This window comes from Aegilops tauschii, chromosome 7 (assembly GCF_002575655.3).
Source record: "Aegilops tauschii subsp. strangulata cultivar AL8/78 chromosome 7, Aet v6.0, whole genome shotgun sequence".
NCBI classification, from domain to species: domain Eukaryota; kingdom Viridiplantae; phylum Streptophyta; class Magnoliopsida; order Poales; family Poaceae; genus Aegilops; species Aegilops tauschii.
Window position 1 is genome coordinate 101,433,146 of NC_053041.3, and position 5,716 is coordinate 101,438,861.

Here is a 5,716-nt window from a genome sequence, read left to right on the forward strand (position 1 = left end):
GTTCTTTATTATTTGTTTGAGTGTCTCCACAACGTAGTTATATTTCTCGTTTCTAGATGGAAGTGTAAGGATCAATATGGTTGACTAGAGGGGGGGGGTGAATAGGCAACTAACATTTTTTATCTTTTCTTGACCAAATTAAACTTAACATCAAAATAGGTTGTCTAGATGTGCAACTAGGTGAGCAACCTATATGATGCAACAACAACAAGCACACAAGAAAGCAAGGGATACAACACAATAAAAGCCTGCACAAGTAAAGGTAAGAGATGACCAAGACTGGAGCCGGTGGAGACGAGGATGTGTTACCGAAGTTCCTTCCCTTTGAGAGGAAGTACGTCTCCGTTGGAGCGGTGTGGAGGCACAATGCTCCCCAAGAAGCCACTAGGGCCACCGTATTCTCCTCACGCCCTCACATAATGCGAGATGCTGTGATTCCACTATTGGTGCCCTTGAAGGCGGCGACCGAACCTTTACAAACAGGGTTGGGGCTCTCTCCACAACTGAATTGGAGGCTTCCAACGAAACCACGGAGCTTCACCACAATGGAATATGGCTCCGAGGTGACCTCAACCGTCTAGGGTGCTCAAACACCCAAGAGTAACAAGATCCGCAAGGGATTAGTGGGGGGAATCAAATTTCTCTTGGTGGAATTAGTGTAGATCGGGGCCTTCTCAACCAATCCCTAGAAAATCAACAAGTTTGATTGGCTAGGGAGAGAGATCGAGCAGGAATGAGCTTTTGAAAGGCAATGGAGCTTGGGGAAAGGTGAAACCAAGGAAGAAGAAGACCCCTCCTTTATATAGGGGAACAAAAATCCAACCGTTTTCTGCCAAGGCCCGCAGCTAAGCGGTAATACCGCTCCTAGGAGCGGTACTACCTCTTAGGCAGTACTACTCTGCACAAGCCTAAAATTACACAGAGTTTATCTATGGTAGTGCCGCCGGAGGGGTACTACCGCTGACCCCGACGGTACTACCGCCTAGGGTTTTAGTCCTGGGGAGGCAGCGGTAGTAGAGGGTGCCTGGGGTGGCAGTACCATGCGAGGCGGTACTACCGTCCTAGTGCTGCTCTACTACCGCTTGGAGCAAAGTGGGAACAGAACCTTGCATAGAGGAAAAACCCTGCAAGCGGTAGTGGAGACGGTAGTACGGGCTGTAGTACCGCCGGGAGTGGTACTACCGCGCTACTACCGCCCTACTACCGTGAATTGCGAACCGACAAGAGAACGTTGCACGCTCGGGGACACCCTAAGTGGTAGTGCCACGTAAGTACCCAGCGGTACTACCGTGGGCACTAGCGTTACTACCGCTGGCAAGATGCTGAGAACACCACAGAAAACATGGAAAAGCTCCAGAGAAGGGAAAGGAGGTTGTGGGTGCATATGGGGCTGTGTACGTGTTGATTCCACCCATGCCTTTCCGAAGCGGACCCCCTCTTAATAGTACGGCTTTCCTACGACTCAAATCCACCGAAAAGAAACGTAGAGAACCGCCGTCTTCGATAGGCTCCGAGGGGCATCGAATCGTCTAGTGCCTAGACATGAGATATCTGAAATGCTCAATGCACACGATTAGTCCACAAATGCATTGTCATCAATCACCAAAACCACTTAGGGAGAAATATGCCCTTACAATCTCCCCATTTTTGGTGGATTGATGACAATACGGGATTTGCACATAGAGATATATAATGAGCAGAAGCAAACCCAAAATCTATAAAATATAGACAGGCTCCCCCTAGATGTGTGCATTCTATAGATGTGCTTTGGACTGCATAACACACACTAAGATCAACACTCCCCCTATGTTTTATAGACCAGACAATCCTTGCAACAATATAAGCGACACTTAAGCAAGGAAAATAATAAGACAAATGAGCATAAACTCATGTACATAGGGACATAATAAGGATAACCATGGTAGCATATGTCTTACACCATATGATAGAGTCTCACACAAAACCAAAGCAAATGAAAGAAACGAGTTCACAAGCAGAAACATAGAAGCAACAAGAACCAAGCTTGTGACTCAACAACGCCCTGCAGAAAGACAAATCCCCGGTCCTAAACCTCTCCCTCTTTCGCATTGAGACACCAAAAGGGGCAAAGAGTGACCTAACGCAACTCCAGGTGGCACTAGTCTCCTCCCATGGACTCGTCAGACTCCTCAGAATCAGACCCATCAGCAGACTCCTCCTCATACTCGTCGGTCTCCTCCTCGATCTCCTGATCCTGAGCTGGAGCAGATGTAGCAGCATTGGACTCATCCGAGTCCGTCTAGTGAGAGTGCGAAGAAATCCACTTGTCCTCTGGAGTGATACGATCCTCAGAACCATCCTGAACTGGGATCTCAAGCTTCCTCATGATAGCCTTCCTCTCCTAACGAGCCTTCTTGGCATCCACATGTGCCAAGTTCATTTTGTGCTGAACATCGGTCTGAAGTCAAAAGAGCTTCTTAACCTTGTGCTTGAGCATAGCCGGCCAACCTGACTGACCAGAAGAATGCTCTGTGCCAGGAGCAAGACCACCATCATCACCCTGATCCTCTCCAGAAGCAGAAGACACTGCCACCTCAGGACGAGTAGTAGAGGCCCAAAGCTCCTTCTGACGCAAGTTGAGGATGTCATGAGGAGTCAAGGGTCCGGTCTCAAGAGGCACACTAGGGAAAGTGGAGCTCCAGGTAGTCTGAATCAACTTGAAGATGAAGGGAGCATAAATTGGGCAATGATCTCCATAGGTAGCATTCACTATCTCCTTCCACATGACATGAGAGACATCCAAAACCGCATTTGTGCCCTTCTCAGGGTGGCACAACAGTAGCATATCCACAAGGTGCCCATGCACCATGTCCAAGTTGCCAATGCGAGGAAAGAGAGTGTGCTGGAAGATGTGATGCATAATGTCAAAGAATGGCTTCAGCTCCTTCTTGACTCCTTTCTCTATCTTAGTGATGACCATATGAGGCTTCTGCTCATTCTTGTGAGTAGGCCCCCCCTCATGGTGAGGATGAAGGCCAAGAGGCTTCCTCAGCCCCTCGTCAGGATATCCCAGAAGCGCCATAAAAGCACCCCAAGTGGTGCGCAACTGCCTGTCATTGGTCATCCAGATCAAAGTGCGCTCTGTGTTTGTGCCATACCATATGGTTGCAAAGAACTGTGCAACCAACTCTGCATCAAAATCATAGTTGAAGGTCATGAGGGGCACGATGTTGAGCTGATCACAGAGGGCACGAGCTTCTCCAAAGTATGCCCGGTACTTCTCCATGTGATCCAGGTTGATTGACTTGGTCTTCACAAACAGGTTCTTCCTTCCCTTGATCCGATCAAAGTACACAAGTGATTGGTCCTTGTTCCAGAACGGTGAGCCAACAAGAGAAGGATCCTAAGGAAGGAGGTAGGGGTTTTGCTCACGGTATTGCCAATACTCATTTTGCTTCAATTCCGTAGCCGTCTTGACCGGTTCCTTTTTCTTGCGAGCAGCGGTTGACTTGACAGTGGATATGCCCTTGTTCCTGGCAGACTGGCGACGAGCAGGCGGCGGTGTGGGGGAAACCTCTTCTTCATCTTTGGAATACACAATTCTGGCATGATAGGTGCGCCCACGCTTAGATGGGGGATTCGCATTCTTGCGACGAACCTTGGAGCTACTACCACCTGAAGAGACACAAAACCGCAAGGGAAAACATGAATACAAATTATGCATAAGCCACGAAGAAACAAAAGTGAGAACGGAAGGATTAGGTGAGCATTCTGGAATTGGGGGCCTCGAGCGGTAGTACCGCGGAACTGGGTTGGTAGTACCGCCCGAGCGGTAGTACCGCGGAACTGGAGCGGTAGTACCGCTCTGGGAACGGACGCACGAAAGCCCCAGATCCGGTAGTACCGGAGGTCACAAATTCAAAAATGCTCAACCAAAACTTCAATCCTCCTATCTAGCAGTCATTCAACATCCTACTCAAGCCCCGATTTAACCAAAAATCGAGAAACCAACATGCATTGCCCTAGAAACCTAGATTCAAAGGATAGAACCGTAAGAGCAACGAATGGGGGCAATACCGGGTTCCATGGCGAGAGGAGGTGGTGGGGAAGGATTCCACCGGACGGAATCGTTGAAGACGGCACGGAATCGGCCAGCCGGAGCGACGGCCGGGCTGTTCTTCGTCGCCTGAGAGAGAGAGAGAGTGAAAGGGTATGGGGGAGTTAGAACTCCCCCTGCCCGATACTTACCCCTCACAACGTCCCGCTAAGTGGTAATACCGCTAGGGGTAGCGGTAGTACCGCCTCGATACTACAGCCGGGCAGGAGGCCCAGTAGTACCACTCGAGCGGTAGTACTGCTGGATGGAACGGTAGTACCGCTTGGAGCGGCAGTACCGCTTCCTCACAGCGGTAGTACCGCCGGCAGGGAGACAGAACAACCCAGAACAGGAAAAAATGGCTTATGCACGACTAGGGTGGTTGAAGCATAGAGATAGGCTTGGGATGGGGACTCCAAAGGGCAGCACAGGGAATAAATACTCCAAGTTCGAATAACCAATAAACCAAGAGCAACTTGGAGTAACTCAAAGCACAAACACCCTAAGGAAACTACTCGAGCAAGCACCTCTCAAAGGAGGGCGGTGGCCGAGGCCACCTATGTTTGAGTCAATTGGTATGGCACCGCGAAGATTTTAACCTTGGGCCCATGACCAAAACTCATCTTTGAAGCACAAGTACCATCAACAATGGTGAATGTGAAAGAGTTGGTCAATTTATGCATAATGGGGGGAGGGAGAGTTCATTGAGAGAACAACACTCCCCCTATGTCCATGCCTACATCTAAACAAGACAACATGATGAGTGTGGTGGAGTGTGCAAAGGTTCAAGCCACATTGCTCAAATCGATGATATTTAGCTCATGCCTTAACTCTCGAAATCTTGCTTCATCCAAAGGCTTCGTGAAAATATCTGCAAGGTTATCATGAGTGTTGACATAGTTGAGCTCAATTTCCCCTTGCCTAATGTGATCCTAGATGAAGTGATAACGAATCTCAATATGCTTCGTCTTGAAGTGTTGCACCGGATTGAGAGAAATCTTGATGGCACTTTCATTTTCACACCAAAGAGGCACTTTTTGTCACAAATGACACCGTAATCCTTTAAAGTTTGCCTCATCCATAGAAGTTGAGCACAACAACTACCGACGGCCAGATACTCCGCTTCGGTGGAGGAGAGAGACACACAACTTTGCTTATTAGAAGGCCAACTCACCAAAGAGCAACCAAGAAATTGGCACCCTCCAGAACTTGACTTCCTATCCACTTTGTCTCCTGCCCAATCCGAGTCCGAAAAGCCCATGAGGTTGAAGTTTGCTCCTCTAGGGTACCATAAGCCAAATTTTGGGGTGTGAGCCAAATATCGAAAGATTCGCTTGACCGCCACATAGTGTCTCTCCTTAGCTGAGGCTTGAAACCGTGCACAAATTCCCACACTCAACATGATATCCGATCTAGATGCACAAAGGTAAAGCAAGGATCCAATCATAGAACGATATACCTTTTGATCCATCGCTTTACCATTGGGATCAATGTCAAGTTGGCATTTGACGGGCATTGGAGTAGAGGCCGGCTTGACATCACTTAGCTTGAATCTCTTAAGCATGTCTTGAGTGTATTTGGCTTGGTTGATGAAGGTTCCTTCTCTTGTTTGTTTGATTTTGAACCCAAGAAAGAACTTCA